Source organism: Cupressus sempervirens, chromosome 3 (assembly GCF_028749045.1).
Source record: "Cupressus sempervirens isolate cs-2001-9-10 chromosome 3, ASM2874904v1, whole genome shotgun sequence".
Classification (NCBI taxonomy): domain Eukaryota; kingdom Viridiplantae; phylum Streptophyta; class Pinopsida; order Cupressales; family Cupressaceae; genus Cupressus; species Cupressus sempervirens.
In genome coordinates this window covers 1000981941-1000998990 of record NC_143120.1, presented here as the reverse complement: position 1 = coordinate 1000998990, position 17050 = coordinate 1000981941, and positions in this window count along the sequence as shown.

Sequence of the window (17050 nt, the reverse complement as noted above, 5' to 3'; positions counted from 1 at the left end):
TAGGAAATTAAGATCTTTTTTCACTCATTCTCCATCGTCCAATTTAGGGTTAGGATGGATTATGTAAGATACAATGTATCTATCCCATGTTCTCTTCTAGAAACTTCTCCTAGAATCCTCTTTGAATTTTCCTAAAAATGGTTTTCCTTGAATTTTTTACCACTAGCTCATCAACCTTATCTTCCACCTAGTTCACACAATTCAAGAAAATAAACTTGTTAGCTTAGATTCATCGAATTCGTGATCTTTTAAATAATGCAACAACTCAACATTATTTGGCTTCTGATGCTCTACACATACTACATTGCTTAGCATCCATTGTGAAATTACTTGGCATGAACTAGAGTTTACTAGTGCTCAACATCAACTAAATTTTACTTGGAATCCACCATTTTTCTTAGCATACACTATAATAAGAATTTACTCACCTCCAACTAATTTTCTACACAACTTGCACTGACTTTTCTTGGCACCTACTATCCACTTGGTCAAGCTTGGAAGACAAACTTTGTATAACTTGTACTTCTAAAATTTCTTAGTGTAACCAACCTTTGTAACCTTAAGTCGATTACTAATACATCATGTCATCACTATCTTAATTGATCCTTGTACTTCATTACATAATCATAACTCAACCTTTCCTCTAGGTGCTAATGTTACATCTTTGATCAAATCCTCTTCATCAATCAAATAAGTGATAGTACTTGAATCTTATAAGTAGTTGTCTTATTAGAAAATAGCAGGTTTGTCATCAGTGACAAAACAATAATTAAAGCATACAATCTCCCTCTTTCAACAATCTCCTTCTTTGGTTAGCTTCTTCAATCTATTCTCAAAAATCCTAACATTAAACTAGGGGATATAAAGCTCTTAAGTAAGTGAATCAAGGTGAATTTATTAATAAATTGTAGTTCATATCATAAGTTAACAAGATCTCTATAGAGTTGCAGTCCCTATCTTGTGGAAAAGATTGTTAAGGGTGACTTATCAATTATAGTGACAAAAATAATAGAAGTATGAATTGCAGATAATATAAAAAAACATGAATTTTAATAATATGTCAGTGATTAGATTAGTTGCTTTCCATATTTACATATATCAGAAGTTAAAAAGAGAATTCATTATTATATAGAAAATAAACTCTTGATTGTATTTCCTTCTTCTTTATGAATTCTTACACATTGCTCTACAATTACAGCAGAGAAGAAATAAAAAGGATGACATGTATGTTTGAAAAGAAACAAGAGAGAAGGGATGATCCACAATGAATCTAAACTCAATTTTCCCTATATTGTATTAGAACTTTACTTATTTTTAAAATAATTTCTCTATATTGTATTAGAAATTTATTAATTTTTAAATTTTTTTATTACAACTTGAACAACAATGAAATCTGAATTTTTTTGAAGCTTCAACAAGGAATTATTCACTTAATAAAGTACTAAGTATTAAAAAAAAATCCATCATATTGATAATTTGTCCATAATGTTTTCCATATTAAGTTAAAACTCTCTTAATTTCAAATTTTTCTGTTACAACCAAAGAGATGGGTAAAATCTCAAAACTGTTGAAGCTACAACAACAATTGATACACTTAATAAAAGTGCTAATAAGATAACTACAAGAAAACAAATATGTAATGGCTCAACAATTTGTTCTTAGATAAATCATCATATTGTTTAGTTGGGTTGAGTACCAATTTAAAAGAGTGTGATCAAGAAATGCACTCCAAAAAGAAATGAAAAAATGTTAGCAGTATTTAATGGTGAAAGTAATCCTTGTGCACATTTAAACCACTAGCCACTTCAATAATCCTATACGTATTCAAAGGATGTTGTGAGGGTTCATGATAATAGTAATAAGAATTAAAGGTAGAGCTTTTGGAATGTTAAGGAAGGGTAAGGTGTTGAGATTTGGTCATGCAAAAATCCTTGGTTAGATGGAAAATTGTAGTAGGGATCACACCTACATATCTTCACTACTGCAACATAAATATTGATTGGTTAGAGCATACAATGATGTCACTATGGTGACTTGTCCTATTATGAGTAATCTTACCCTATTGGGAGTAATAAAATGACCTTCTAAAGTCTACCTTATGAGAGGATTTTTACATCAGTCTTCAAGTATGCACTTAGTCAGGAGATTTTACAATAAGAATGTTAAGTCTAATCCATTAGCAGATTTTCCACTACAATGATAAGAAAGTAATAGTCAAGTGATTTGACAATATGCAACTTAATTTTCATAATTCATATCAAATCTTCTATGTTCTATAAATCACCTCCCTATGATGGATTTCACCCAATCTGCATGTATTCATTGCTTGGTAGCTTTGATATGATATAACTAAGCTTGATAATCAAACTATCATTCCTTCAACCATTTTTTGGTTTTTTCTCAATCCCTCTTTATATAGGAATTTTGTGGCTTCCATCATACATGCACTAATTAGTGTTTGGAAATTTTTGAAATGCATGATCAAATAAATCAATGATTCTTATTCATCCTTTTCATCAAGAACGGTGTGCCCTTATTTCATTGGCTTGCACTCTTCCATTAAGATCCAAAAAATCATGCATCAATCCCAATAAATATTACCTAATGTTTGTCTTGATCTTGGTAAACCATTCGCTAGCTTGATAGGATTCAACTATATGAAATTTTATGTATTTGCAAACATTTATGTGCATTCTATGTCACTCGATATATATTATCTTCTCTGTTCAATAATATGTTGTACCTTAATAATTCTTATTCTTGGTCATAATTATTCTCGATATCCATATATTGCTTAGTTACTTCTAGTGTGATGAAACAAATTGTACAATACAAGAAATAATATGAAACATTATATAAGTACTTGATAATAACTAAGAGTAATAGGCCACTTCAAGGGGGCAACCTCCAAATATCTCCAATGAGAACACACGTCACAATATGATGTTGAAATAAGACTCACAGCCTCCTATATATACCTAATTATGATTAGGTTGAATAGACACAACCCTACATAACACCTAGGCCGACCTACCTACCTAAATAATAATATAATAATGATAACATGACTTAATTAAGGATTAAGATAGCCACAAGTTGACTATTCATAACCCTATATACACCAATATTAGGGGCATAGCACGCCCTTCTCTTGAAAGAAGCATTTTCCTCAATGCTAACCAAGTTTGAATTCTTTTGAATGAACTCCTCATCCTTCCATGTGGCCTCTTCAACTAGCAAGTTCTTCCATTGGATGAGATATTGAGTCAAGGTTCTGTTCCTTAGCTTCTTCACACATGTTTAAAGAATGCACTCTAGTTTCAAAATTATTCTTCCTTCTTCATCAAGTTTTGGTAGTACTATTTGAGTAGGAATATTCTGCCCAATTACCTTCTTCAAACAAGAAACATGAAAGACTAGATGCATCTTTGTTGTTGGTGGAAACTCAAGCTTGTAGGAAACACTACCAATCTTTTATATGATTTGGTATGGTCCATAATATCTTGTAGATAACTTACTATTCAATTTTTTGTTGCTTCATTGAGATTTTTTTATAAGGATGCAGTCTCAAGAAGACCCAATCCCCAACTTCAAAATTTCTTTCACTATGATGTTCGTTTGCTTTTTGTTTCATTCAATTTTGTGCCATAGCTAAATTCTCCTTGAGTCCTAAAAGTACCTGTTGTTGATGAAGCAAGTGGTCCTCTACTACCTGAACTCTTGGGGACACCTTTAATGATGATGTGATGGAAGGAGGATGATATCCATAAAGTGCCAAAAATGGCGATATTTTTTATGAGCTATGAAAAGAAGTATTGTACTACCATTCTGCAAGAGGTAGCTAATCTACCCATTGAGATTGTTAGACTGGAGTGAAACAACATAGATATCCTTCCAAGCATTTATTTACAACCTTAGTTTTCCCACCTAATTGAGGATGGTATGAAGAACTATGAGCCAATTAAGTACCTAAACATGAGAATAAATCTTTCCAAGAGTGACTAGTAAAGATAGGATCACAATCACTAACAATAACCTTAGGTGTGCCATGTAGCTTTTGGATATTCTACAAGAAAACTTTTGCCACTATACTTGTTGTAAAAGGATGTGATAATGCAATTAAATGTGCATATTTAGTGAGGTGATCAACTACTACCATGATGACATTATGACCTTTAGATTTGGGAAGCCCTATGATGAAGTCCATGGATAGCTCTTCCCAATGTTGGCTAGGAATAGATAAAGGCTACAAGAGACCTAGTGTCTTAATTATTTCCCCCTTATTTCTTTGACAAACCAAACATTTAGCCACAAATTTTTTAACATCACCTTTTAGCCGTTCCAAAAAAAAAAACTTCCTTGACCCAATGATATGTCTTCAAAAATCCTAAATGACCACCAATTGGGGACTCATGCAGTTCATTAAGAATGCTATGTTTAAGAGTGGAATTATTGTAGAGATACAAGTGCTCTTTATACCAAGGAATATCCCCCTTTAAATGAAACTTATCTAAACTACTAGGGTCACTTTTTATTTTTTGGATGAGATTACTTGTCGCAACATCATTTTACCACTCTTCTTTGGCTTCTACCACCCAATTTTCTTGTAATATTGAAAGGGCACACAATAAGGCTTCATCTTTTTCATCCTTCCTCAAAAGTGCATCGGCCATAATATTTTCTTTCCCTTTCTTTTATAAAATTTCAAAGTCATATCCCAACATCTTAGTGACCTATTTTTGTTCCTCTTCTGATGATAGTCTTTGATCCAAAAAATATTTTAGGCTATCATGATCTATCTTAACCTTGAAGTGTCAACCCATTAACTAAGGCCTCCATTTTTAAATTGCATGAAGGATTTGTAGGGCCCATTTTCCATTGCACCAAAAGCCATGACTATTAGTGAACATGGAACACCACATAATTAACCACCTGTGGGCAGGGAGCGCGTCACATCACCCAACAATCTCCCCCTCGATGCACATACCAGGTGCTTATGTGGGTCGGGAAGACACCGAGGAGATTTGAACCCATGACCAGGCCAAAACTAGGCTCTGATACCAATTGTAGGGCCCATTTGCCGTTGCACCAAAAGCCATGACTATTAGTGAACATGGAACACCACATAATTAACCACCTGTGGGCAGGGAGCGCGTCGCATCACCCAACAGGATTGAAAGTATTTCCTTCTTGTAAATAGGTTTGAGTTTATTTTTACCTTTTAAGTGACAACTCTTAAAAACAACTGGTTGACCTTCTTGCAAGAGAACTACTTCTATCCCATTTATAGAAGCATCATATTCCACAATGAATTCCTTGGTGAAGTTTAGAGTGGCAAGCATAGGAGTTGTACACATAGCCTTCTTCAATTTCTCAAATGATACATTAGTAAATTCATTCCAATGAAAAGAAACGTTGTTCAATAGAGTGGTAAGGTGTGTTGCTATATGACCATAATTCTTCACAAATCTTCTATAGTATCCTGTCAATCCCAAGAAACCCCTCAACTTCTTAATAGTTTTTGGAATAGGCCATTCCATGATAGCCTTAATTTTGTTAGGGTCCACCTTTACTCCTTCATGTGAAACTATGTGTCCTAAATACTCCACCTCTTTAAGACCAAAAGCACACTTGGATGGCTTAGCATAGAGTTGATGACCTTAAAGTAATTGTAATCCTTGATCTACATGCTGCAAGTGTTCTTCCCAAGTCTTGCTATAAATTAATATATCATCAATAAACACTAACACAAACTTTCTCAAGAACATCTTAAAAATGGAATTCATTAGACTTTGGAATGTAGATGGTGCATTGATAAGACTGAACGAAATCACCAAAACTTCATAATGACCCCCATGAGTTTGAAATGTTGCCTTAAAAAATCTTCCTTCTTAATCCAAATTTGATGATAACCCGATCCAAGATCTAACTTTGTAAAATACATAGCTCCATTTAATTCATCTAGAAGATCATCAATGACTAGAATAGGAAACTTATCTTTATAACCTAAACACATATGCCAGGTTCCATCCTTCTTATGCACCATCACAATAGGTGAGAAGTAAGCACTTTGGCTACGCCTGATAATTCCTACCTCTAGCATTTCCTCAACAATTTTTTTCTCTCAATTTTTTGTATGTGTGGGTGCCTATAAGGCTTGATGTTTGGTGGCTAGCTCCTTGGAACTATTTGTATGGCATGGTCATGATCCCTCTTAGGTGGAAGTCCTTTAGGAATATCTCCAAGAATCACTGAGTGATGGTCAATTATTGCTTGTAAATCTAGATGAGTAAGAGCATTAGATTGAGAGACTTCTAATGAACATAGCTAGGTCACAAATCCATCCACACCTTTCTTAAGAAGCTTTTGCATTTGATGAGAGCTTTCCATTTGTGGGGATTTTTCCTTCAATCTCCTTAACTCCACTACCTTTCCTTTTGATTGAAATCACATGAATAGTTCTTGGAAGTTCATCTCAATTGTTCCCAATGTAGTAAGCCATTCTACTCCCAAAATAATATCCACTGCACCCATGGATATTGCATACATTGGGATATCAAGTTAATAATTTCCCATGGATAATTTGATGCTATGACACTTCCTTGAACAACAAAATGTGCCCCCATGTGCAATCAAAACCTAAAACTTTGGGGCTAGATATATTTAAAAAATTAGAAGAGTTGCCAACTTTTTGTTGATGAAATTATGAGTACTACCTAAGTTGATCAATATGAGTAAATGTAATGTTAATTCTTGAAAATAAATTGAAAGATATGTACTTGTTTTATGGTGACTCTTGAACCCTTGCTTTGAAAACCTTTCAATTTCATTGTGCATTAATGCTCATGTTATGTTTAAGTAATTAAATTATGAAACAGAATTACTGGTGGTTTTAGTGTGTGAATTACCTTTCATTCCATGTCTTATGTTGTTTTGGGCATGTGTGTTCTTGAGTGATTTTGGACATTTTGTCTATCACTTGTCTTGGTAACCAAGACTATTGTTTTTGCCTTTGTGGTGTTGTCCTGAGTGTTGACTAAACTCTTAGGTCTCTGGACTCTCTAAGCTCCATCATGTTGTAGTCCTTGTCGTTACCTTTTTGATACTTTTCAAAGGGATTGATTGGATTCTGGATGTGTTAGTTATTGTCTTCGGAGTGAAGGAAATTTTTGTGTTGATTTGACATTTTGCATGAGAAATTGGTTCATTGCACTTTCTCGCCTGCTTTACTAAGAAACTTCACATGAGATTGTGCTAATGCAAAGTTTCACTTGGGGAACAAGAAGTAACTTTTTCACACTTCTGGAGTTGTTGATTGATGTTCTGAGTACCTTTTTTGCATAGAGGCCAATTCAATCATGACGTATCATATTTTAGCCATTGGAGAAGTTTAACTCTTCATGTTACTCTTAATGGAAGAGTTATTTGGGCTTCATAATGTACTAGGTACTTGTTGGAGTTCGTGCTAAGGTTTGTGTGTTTCTTGTAGCACAAAACCACCCTTGTGAGGTGAAGTGTGGTTTGTGAGCATTCCTTGCTCGAGGTTGATGTTGCTTTGTCATTTGGGAGTGACTCAGCTCTTGATGAGTCTAGATTCTCCTTTTTGATGTTGTATTTGGCACATCTCCATATCCTTTTTCTCTCTTGTGAGAGTAGGCTAGTGTGGTTATGCCACTAGCTCAATTAGTGTTTTCTGTTGAGTATGTTGATGGTTGGTGGAATTGTGAGTTCCCTAATGCATCTTGGGCTGATTTTGTGCAGAGGTTGAGAGTTACTCCCTCTCAATCCTAATACTTTGTAGTATCCTTCTCCTTAAGCTTATATCTTCATGTGGATTGTCTCACTCAAGTTTTCTCATTAACCGTTGACTTGAGGTTGGAGATTGAGTTTAGTGGTAAGTTGGGTGTAGTTTTCCTTGCATGGTGCTAGAAGGACATCATATTGTTGGACACATGTTACCATCTTATGAGTTGTTATACAGACATTGCATGATTGTGTCCACTAATGAAAGTCTTCGAACCTTGCGGAAAGGTGATATCTTGTCCGGTTGGGTTATGTTACCCTAGTTCCCAGTGGTAGTTGAGCTTTTGTACCTTGGAGAGGCATTGTGCTCCTATGCTTGGTGATGAGTAGTATTTTGGAGTGTGTAATTTTATTGGTAAACTATCATCCGATTTGTTCTAAGGGTAAGTTTACGTGGATTTTAGAATGATCATGTGTGACATGATAGTACTCTTGGGAATTTGGGATGGTTATTCACCATGAATCCAACTCTTGTTGGAAGTGTGTTGTGCTTTGACCTTGATTTGTGGTCATGTAGTAGGTGCATGTCATAGTTGGGCACCTGTTGACAAGGTAGAGAGGGTTTTTCCTTACCTTGTATTGTTGACTTTATGGCTAGATGGGTTTTTCCTAGCACATATAAGGTTCCTTGTTGGAGGACTTTGTGTCTGTGTGACACCTATTCTCTTGTGGTTAACCTATTTGGGGGCTAACAAGATGGTTTGAGAATTTGGGAGTGATTTGGATGGACTTGTGAAGGAGTCAGTGAGTCATTCCCATTGCTCAATTTTTTTTTGCTTTTGGTATGTTTGGTTTCAATTCTTGGATTGCTAGCTTCCAAGAGTAATCCTAGTCTTTGGGGGGGATGATGTAGTGTCTCTCCCATTTGACTTCTATAAGTTGTCCTAATGGATGCAACCTTGTTGATCTTTTTTTGTGATGGATCATGATTGTGACCATGAGTGGTCTACACCATAGAGGTGATTTGATGTATGTTTCTGTATCAGTTGCCTTGATTATGCTCTGACTAATTTATGAGATTATGATATGATTTATGGTTCACCAAAGTTTATGATAGTGCTTACTAGGCTCGATGTGGTATCATGAGGTTTTTTCATGATTACCTTGAGATGTGTGTAGAGATTGCACTATGTACTATTACCATGCTACACTAGACTAGGTTCCTGTAGTAGTGGATAGTCATGTTTATGACTATGTTTGCTTATGTGTTTTAAGTGTTTTTTTAATGTTGTTTAAACAATCATTATTATATGCTTAAATGATTAGAAATGGATTGTCCATGTTGGATTCATTGGTTATGTGTTGTGAACATTTACCTTGTTATATTTTGATCTAAGAGATATTTGTTACTTATGTTATATTTTACATTTGAGAGGACCTAAGGGTTAGATGTTATACTTTGATTTCAGTATCATAGATTTTAGACTGCTATGTTGTTCAGTTGATCATTTTGCATGATGATGCCATTTTGAGATGATAGTGGATTTTATGATGAGATCTAGTTATCTGGTATTTGGACATACCTTTGATTATGTTAGGTGATGGATTTAATGCTATAGTTATTTACTTCATTCCTGCGTTGTTATGCTTTATGCGAACGTGAGTGATGTAAATAGATTATTTTAATATAATTAAATAAATGGTTAAATTAGATGATTTAATGCATTTATTTCTTTGGCTATGTTATTATATGCAATTGCACTTGATCGTGTTGTTTAGTGTGCATAATTTATATCCCTGGCAGTGGCACATGGAGTTAGTGATTCAACCATTCATATTTTACCAATGTCATCCTTGTATGGTCAACATATCCTTATTTTAATTGTTTTATTAAACCTTTCGATGATTATTAAATTCGAACTCAATTGCATTATGTGATTAGACTAGTAAGCGTGTCTGTGCAATTAGAGGTTCACATTGTCGCGAAAGTTATTTAAAAAAATTATGTGTTTTTGGGTTTTCAAGATTTTTAATTGATTTATTTTAATTTCTAGTAGCTTTGCCATAAATGAATTCCTATTTATAGGAATAGCCTATTTTTGTTTGAGTTGATTCGGGATTTAACTAGGTTGGCTAGTTATTTGCCCTAATCGATTATTCACTCAAAAAGTGAATAAGTATCCAAAAAGGAATTTAATCCCTCACTTCTCACTTTTGAATTAGAAAGTTGGAGAGTAAAACCCAAAATCCTCTTCATGAGGATTTACTGTTTTGTTCGTTGTGGGAGCTATGGGCGTGGAATCATCGCGAGGTTGGGCTCGTTGAATCCAGCTCGGAGAAACCTTAGATTGTCGTGATTTTCAGCTACTTTTGTGGGCTACTTATTTTATGGTTTATATTCTCGTTTTGCCCTTTTGGTTGTGAGGTAGGGGTTTCTTGTTTTATTGTTTCTACTTCATTTCTGCTTCTATTTTTGGTAGCCATTTGGCTGGAGGTTGAGAACTAGTATTCTCCTCTGTTTCTATTTGCTGGTTCTGCCCGTTTGGTCAAGTATGAACATTTCCCTATTTTTTGGGATGAGGGTTTGGGATTTTATGTCGTTATGGTAGTTGTTTTTGCATACAGTGTTCGAACTTGTTTATTTTTGGATTTTTGAGGTTTTTGTGCCCAAAGGCCAAATGAGTTTTAATTTTGAAATTTTTCAAAATTTGGAGTTTTTACCTCATTTTGCGTGCCACCCTATTTTCTCTATTTTTCTTGACACAATGTGGGTCATGGACCTAGATGACCTATTTGGATATCAACTAGACCACTTTTGCACTTTTATGTTGCATTGGAATGCGTGTCACATCCGTACTCCCAACCTTGTGATCGATTGAGTGAATTTTATACCTAGTGTTATGGTTTCTCTTGGACCTTTGTTATTGTTTCGTGGACACTAGGGTTCGTGTAGAATCCATACTCTCAGATTGAGGCCGATTGAGTGAGTTCATGATGTTTGGTCTTTTTTCATCATTGGGATTCATGTAGAATCTATACTCTCGAATTGAGGCCGGTTGAGTGATTTCATGATGTATGGTTTTATTAGCTTTGGGATTTGTGTAGAATCCATCCTTCTGAGTTGCTTTTAGGTGGGTGTTTTGTTTTGCATTGTGTTCTCATCCTATCCTTGTGTTTTGATCTTTGTAATGGTGGTGCACCACACATGAGTACGTGCACGTACATTTGTCAAGTGACTTGCAAGGCCTGATCTTCTATGGTACTTTTGAAAGTTATGATCATTAAGGTTGGGATGGGAGTATGCATGCCCACGGGCACTTTTCATAGGATGAGCATGGGTAGGGTAGGGTAGCATATGGAGGGGGCTTCTATCCCACAGCTTGGTGATCATTGTGCCTAGAGGGTTGGCAGAGGAAGTTTTTAACTAAGTGATAACTAAATACAATCTATGATTGGTAATAAAAAATTAAGATAATAAAAATGTGGGGTGCTAGAGCCTTTCCATTGAGGGATGTTGAATTTGCACAAGTTCGAGCTTGGGATTTTCAATGCCAAGCGACTCTCCATGATGTCAACCCCTACTTAGTAGCCTATTGAGTGTCTGACCAAGACCTGTACTCCTTGCATTATCTTAGGTTCTCGGTTATAGCCATCATACTATCTGGCGTGAGTGTTAGCCATGGATGTTGTTTTGTGTGTTTGTGGTTGGATCTTTATCTCCATTAGCATGGCGGGTGTGGACCTATGGGTGCCACATGGTTGGGAGGCATAGCTACCTTCACCACTGCTAGGGACTAGTGTACAGAGACGATCTTTTATCCTAGTGCAACCATTGCTGAATGTTTTCACTTGATTCTTTGGGTTCTAGAGTATGCTTTCTCGTGATTTGTGCTTTCATTGGGATGTTGTTTATCATGTTTAGATGATCTTATTTTTGATGCATTCCTTGTTATGATGATTAGCATGTGATAGGTGATGTTATCTACTTGTAGGTTTATCTTTTGTTATACTTCTGGCATGTTAGATTTCCTTATGCTTTTGGTTATTAGCATGTTTAGTAGTGACATCCCTATTACAATAGTACTGATGATCTAATCAATGGCTTGGGATGTTATGCACAGGGGATGGCTAGGATCCATGATGGTCTTATGATGCTATTAACGATTGGGAGGAATCGCGTACTTAGTTTGGTTGTTTAGTTATCGTGATGTCATTTCTGTACATTGTGATGTTGCTTATGTTCACTGTGATGTTGCTTTCAATGCGTTCTTTACTACTTTGGTTTAGATGAATAGATGTTCCTCTTTCCTATTTCATGGCATCTTGTTGTTTATGCACTCGAGTGTTCACTCCTCGATCTATGTGGATCTAGAACACCTCGGTGTGGAGATTCTGAACTCAATTTTTCTCTATTTTTCCCCTTTTGTTTTTTCCTTAAGTATTTTTGTATTTCTACGGGTGACATTTTATCAGCATGGTGTGATAGAAAAATGTATCTCACACTCATTGAAACTTTTTTGTGTGTCCCCTGATTCTATCGCACGCCTTTTGGAGAAATATCACGTGATATTGGAAAGTATCGCACCTCCTTGTGAGAAATGTTGTACAACACCCTTAAAGTGCCACATGCTTTTGGGAGAAGTATTTCTTAGTCCTTGAAAGTGTTGCCCTTCTTCTTTAGAAATGTCGCGCAATACTTTTCTGTGTTGTATTAAAGTATCACTTGGTTTTTGTAAAAACCTATGCGGGTAGGCAGCGGGCACTTTTCGGTCTGGTTCAAACCTTTTGAGAGTTAATTTGGATACCCTCTTCGGTGTTATTCAACCCTATGGTGTCACTTTTTGATTTCTACTGTGTGTGTTTCTGTAGTCTGTCTCTTGAGGTTTAAAATATATCATTTAAGTATAATTCCTTATACTTAAGATATATTTCAATATATGTGACAAATCTTTTGAGATAGGTTTTAGACCTCTTGGAGATAAGATAAAGATTCTAGGAAATTTCAAGGCTTCAAAAATCTAAACTTAGCCAAATTTTAGGATTCTGCATCCTACTCTAGCTTTTTGTTTTGTTGATGAGTGGTCATTTCTTTGAGCCCTCATCTTGTGCGTGGTTGTTGTTTTCTTTTGTTTGTGTGTGTCAGTTTGGTAGTGGTGTTCGAAGATCCATTGGTTGCCAAGATTGTGGTGAAGTCTTCCGTTGTGATCATTGTGATCCCTGTATGATATTTTCACGTGCATTCATAGTTGTAAAAAAAAATATCTTGGCTTGTATTGAATCCTTGTTCCAAGGATCTCCGGCAGGGCATTACAATTCTTTTCACCTCTTGTTAAAGGCCCTGTCATGATGGAAACCAATATTTTTGAAATAAATTACACAAATGAAATTAAATTCTCTGATTTATTTTTTTATTTTTTTTATTGTAACTTACTAGGGCCAAGATACCCTTACTCAGAAAAAAAAAAAAAAAAATTCCAAAAAAATGAGCAAATTTGTTGTCTTGAGAGAGAATTGTCCTAATTTTGCAATATCTTGCTTTAAAAAAAAAAAAATTTCTCCAAGGTTTGAAATTTAGGCTTCTCCACTATGTATTCAAAAACCCAATACAAGTTATACTCCAAATCGACAAGATGTGAGAGATATGAAGATCTCAATAAATTGTGTAGAAATAGTAATTATGCAATAATTTCCTCAAATTTGATCCAATTCCTCTAAATTTTGGACTATAGGTTCTTTGATATGGTCTTCAAAAATCCTTTAAAAATCTTTGAAAAATTCTCTAAAATCTAAATGTTATGCTTTTCCCAAAATTGCTCCAATGCTGAGAAAAAATCTTGCCTCTATGGTGCCAAGATCATGCTCGGATACCACTTGTAATGCAATAACATGCACAATGGAAGAAATAATATGAAATATTATATAAATACTTGATAATAACTAAGAGTAATAGGCCACTTTGAGGGGGAAACTTCCAAATATCTCCAATGATAACACACTTCACAATATGATGTTGAAATAAGACTTACAACCTCCTATATATACCTAATTATGATTAGGTTAAATAGACACAACCCTACATAACACCTAGGCCAACCTACCTACCTAAATAATAATATAATAATTATAACATGACTTAATTAAGGATTAAGATAGACACAACTAGACTATTCATAACCCTATATACACCAATATTGAGGGCATAGCATCTAGGATTTATAATCATCTTGCTTGTTGACTTAAACTTCATCTTAGTTATCCATATATGTTCAGTGTCAGGGTTCACTGATCTCTTTGTCTTACATTAGCCAACCTTCCTTTTCACCATAATTTTGCACTAATGAAAACAATCAAATGCATATAGGAGTAACAAGAGTAGCATCTAGATATATTATATATTACATATTGGGAAGAACAATTCTAAGTTTGTTCATAAACAATATGCACAAGAAAATATCAACTATATGGTTTTATGTACTTCATTATTTATTACAATAGATAGATGTAGATATTCCTAGAGGAATAATTGTAGTGTCACATTTCAATGTTTTTCTAGAAGAGGTTGTGTTGTAGGTGCTACCAGTTCTACATTGTGCATGAAGAAAGTAAGAGAATAAAATAAAAAAGCATAGACAAGTGACATAAAACATTAAGTATGAAGGTTTCTCCATCTTCCATCAAATTTAAATCATGTCTTAAATGTACAAAAAAAGGTAATTCGTTGCAAAGCCTCCTACTTTTTATCAATTGATAATGAATTTGAGTGGTCCTTGTATGAGTCTAGAATAGACTATTATAAAATTTCTCAATTACTGAAACTTAGGAAAATTAAACTCAAGAAATACATTTCACACTAAAACCATTTGAAAATAATTGTTAATCAATTATGTTACATGAGTGTAGGTATTCTTGGTTATTTATCTATAAAATTAATTTGAATACATGGAGCTTACATGTCCAACAAAAATATTTTCACATTAACCTATAGAAATATGCATAAAATCCTAGTAGGCTCTTGTAAAAGTTGAGTAAAGAGGTTTCAATTTTTTCATAAATAGTCTAAGCTACTTCTACACAAATCTACATCACTCATAACAAATAAAATGAGAGTGTGACTAGATTAGCTTCAATAAATCAAATTTTATTTTGTCAATAAGATAAAATGTGATCAAAGGCATGTCCCTAAAAGGCCAAAATACAATTGGATATCCAATGAAAGGAGTTGACAAAAATTAAAAGTATTAGTGGGATTAGTTAAAGTATATTTAAAAACCATGTTAGCAGATCCCTTGGATATGCCTCAATTAGGATGCTAATTTAAGTCCTCTATATCCTTCCATTACCAAATGGATGACCAAAATAATAGTAGTCAACTAGCAATTGTTTCATTCCCTAATGGAAGAGTCTTTTAATAACTAGATATTTTCTAGGTATATTTGGTGTCTTTCAGATCTTATTATTTTCTTTTCAAAGTTCTTTGATTTCCTTGATTGAATTTTCTCCTTCTTGGCTATAATATTAATCTCACTTATATGGAGCATGGTTGATGTGTATGCACTAAATTTAGTGAACCCAATTTTATGTATGATTTTTGTATTGGTGTATTTGATATTATCAATTGGAATATTGTTACAATTATAGTCAAAATATATGGAATATAAGAAATGCATTCTATTTACTTTTCTTAGTTATTTCTATAGTCGAGCATAATCATGAAGTAAAGAAAAGGGAGCACACTTATAAGGAGGAAATAAAAATATATGGTAGTGATGTGATAAGACACATAAATAAATAGTAAAAGTCAATGAGACTACAAGCATACTTACTCACATGTCACTGAAAACTTTTGTTGTTGCACCATTGAGAATCTTGACCAGTTGGACGAAAGAAAAAAAGTTAAATTAGAAATAAAAAAATCAAGAATATGAAATCTATAAGATACAAATTAAAGAAGTAGTTTTCTATAAGTTGCTATAAATTTACTTAAATTTAATCAACCAAAAAGTTAAATATGCACACAATATATCAACTACAGGAATGATATTTCAAGGTGTTATGATTTGTGCTTCTCAAATCAAATACAAGGATCTAGATTGTAGTAATCCAATTTTATAAACCTTAGAAAATACCTATTGCATAGTAACATAAGGTGATAGCTAAAATTTTGCAAGTTGTATATAAAATTGAATAAAATTTAGATTTTAAAAATTAAACATATTATAGATTAACATGTTACTTAACAAAAACCTCTACACATAATTGATGGAGGTTTTGATATGGTTTTCATTGCCAGAAAATCATATAGGTGTAGGAAAATAACATAAAAATATCTAAGTATTATAGGATAATTGAAGTCAGTATTGGAAAGAATAAGAAAGGAGAGTTATCGAATAACTATGTTGGTTATTAGTGCAAGGGCTATGAACATAGATAATAGAGGTACTATTAGAATAAAGGAGAGCTATTGGTAAGTGATAGAATAGTTTGATAGATCAAAAGTATTATCCTTACAACAAAGGATACATTGGATATGGACAAATGCAAGATGAAATGAAATGTGTCAAGAAATCATTCAAAACTGGATTATAGATTAAGGTGAAAATATTTTTATGTTGAATTTGAGGAAGAACTAGCAAATGGAAATAAAGCTTATGAGGGACAACATTCAAAGATGAATTGTTTAATGCAAGATTCAAGAAGAAGATTTGAAGAACCCTAATTAGGTCAAGAAGTGCAGTTTGAGGAAGAGATAAGGATATAATAATGATCAACAGAAATAAATAGGTGTGAAAGTAGCAGAATGAACCTAGAGAATTGCAAGTAAAGGTGAAGTTCAAGATTACCAAAAAGAAAATAGAAGAACAGAGGAATCACAAAACAAAGGAGTAGAAATGATCTGACAAGATTTAGGAGAAATTGATTATAGGTAAAATCTCTTGTTGATTTATTTCTAACAGTTTAACAACTATATGATGAAATCTCCTAATCAAGTTGTCTCTAACTGGACTTAGGAGTTCTAGTTTGGAACTTATTGTAAATCCCTTAATCATGTGAATATTGTATAAGTGGGATAAAATATTTTAATACAGTATCCTTTAACAAGACTTTAGATACGTCTAATAAGTATCGATCACTCCTAACAAGACAAGTTTGTTCAAGACATGTCATTGATTTAATCTCTTAACCCAACACCTTATTACTATAGTGATGAGTTGTAGGTATCATCCCCACCACAATTTTTCCCTCTAACCAAGGGTTTTCTATGAGACCAAAATATTATGCTATGTTTCATGCATGTAAATGTTTAAGT